The following is a 2,282-nucleotide window of genomic DNA, read 5'->3' as shown; positions in this document are numbered from 1 at the left end:
AATAATAAACAGAAAGCATATAAAATGCAAAAGTTGTTTTTCTGTGTCGGACATCATGAATTGGCTTGACTCTAAGTTCATCCAATATTTTCTCTGTGAAAGTTTCATTAAAATCCATCCAGTGGTTCAGGAGATATTTTGCTAACAGACAGAACACCTTATGGAAGCATCTCAGAAACTCTGACAGACGGGCTACAGAGAGGCTCACCGAACCTCCTGAATGAACTAAAATGTTCTGTAATTTTATTGAACTCTGGTACTGTAGATGTTTTATTTTATTTTATTTTATTTTATTTTTTGTTATAAAGTTGTTTTCCTTCTATTTCGGTGTTGGCACTGTGGAGTTTTGCGCTGACGTCACAAAGAAGCGATTTTACGCAGAGAGAATATGAACTGTGTTGCGCGCGTGTCATTAACTCCTGGCGTGTTTTTGTGTTTTTGTCCTCCACCTTGTCCCTGGTCCAACGTGCTGCAGCCACAGGTGTCTGCTGAGGCAGCAGCGGGATGTGTGGACTCCCCTCCTCCTCCTCCTCCTCCCTCCCTCCCCCCACCACCTCGCGCTTCGCTGTCAGGCGCGACCATCCCGTCCTAAATGCATCTTTACGACCGTCCCCGGTCCCTCTGGCAGGGTTGTGTCTGCAGCACCTGGTAGTCCAAACTTTGTGTGTTTTTTTTTTATTATTTCCTTGCGCCGGGTCCCTGAGCAGCAGCTGCCTTAAAGCAAGCAGAGTGGCCCTTGTGGTGTCCTGGAGATGGATTTGGCACCGTGTTCCTGCTCTTTAATGTTCCATCAGCCTTTGTGCGCGACACAATATGGCCGCTGTAAAGCATGACATTTTGCAATAACAAAAACACATTTTCCAAAGATGTGACACCAGGCTGAAAGCGCAGCGCGGGCCACGCGGGCCAAACGCGCCCCGCGCTTGTTTTGTTGCCCTCTCAGCCAATTAGGAGCGAGCTCTTTTCGCTGCGCCTCGATCAGCCAATTTAATTTACGTCTTGTAGTTTTTTTTTTTTCAAAGACAGAAAAGAGGTGGATCTGCCGCCTTCTCCTCCCGGGAAAAAAAGGCAATTTACTTGTCATCACCTGGTGCTTTCTTTACAAGAGCCTTAACTGTCCCGAGTGGCCCCGGAACCATACGGCTCCCAGCATCGCGCAGCATTGTTTCCCGCGGTGATCACTTGTTACCAGCATGTAACAAATCTTTTCTAAGCTCTGTTTTGTGTCATATTTTCATCCGGCAGATTAGGCAGATGCTGTGATTGTACAAGCCGCGCGGAGGGGCTCGAGCTGAAAGGGGAGCCGGCCACTCTGGGCACATCTTCAGAGGAATAAAACATTTAGGAGCCATAAACAGACTTCAACCTGCTCTGTTTCAGCCTTTGTGCTGTTTGTGAATAATTAATGTTAATAGGGACAGGTTTGTGTACTTTGAATGCGGGACCACAGGTGCAGAGTGACAGGATGAATAACCAGGCCTGATTTTTGCCAAAGCTCGAGGGCCCTTGTCCCGGGTCTCCAAGCTGATGGAAAATATTGTCATGTCTTTGATTCGCAGCATTACTTTCACGGAGAACAAAGCGTGCAGATGAACAGCTTATGTTGGAGTGACGGTGGCCGCCGCAGACTCCTGAAAGAAAAAGAAAAGGACCGAGTCAATGGCAGCGCGCGCGCCTGCTTCTGTGCGCAAAGTGCTCCATCTAACTCAAATAAAAGGAGCCTTTCCAACTTTTAAAGGACCACTTTTAGCCTTTAATAAAGACTGGACGGCTGGAGCCATTAAGCATATGGTGCTAAGGCACGGGTCTTTTGTCTCCGCGGGCCTCTTCACGTCCGAACTTCGGTTCTTTGGGGGGGAAATGGAACTTCTTGAACGATCCAACTTGATGCGCCACAGCGGAGCGCACGGCGGTCCGGCTCCCCGAGGGGCCATCAGAGGCCGCTGCGGGGCGTCAGACACGGAAACCCCGCTCAGACTCCGGTCTGGTTCGGTTCTGGAGCCTCTGGTTGACCCTTTTAAAGATGATGCAACTTTTGACAGCAGGTCGATGGGCTGGATCAAACCGATCAGTCTGGACTGATTTAAAACGCTTTAAACCTTAAATGTGGACTGAAATAAAACCTCCTGACATGTTTTTATAGTTATGATTCATTCAAAAAGCAACTGGTTTCATTTTTATTCAGACAAGTTCTTATTTAAAATATCTTATGACACCACATATTATTTTTAAGAGAATGTTTATTTATTAATTTGAAAGAAAGTTATATATATATATATATA

The sequence above is a fragment of the Austrofundulus limnaeus genome, unplaced genomic scaffold (assembly GCF_001266775.1).
Source record: "Austrofundulus limnaeus strain Quisiro unplaced genomic scaffold, Austrofundulus_limnaeus-1.0 Scaffold250, whole genome shotgun sequence".
Taxonomy (NCBI): Eukaryota; Metazoa; Chordata; class Actinopteri; order Cyprinodontiformes; family Rivulidae; genus Austrofundulus; species Austrofundulus limnaeus.
Note: the sequence above shows the minus strand (reverse complement) of the source record.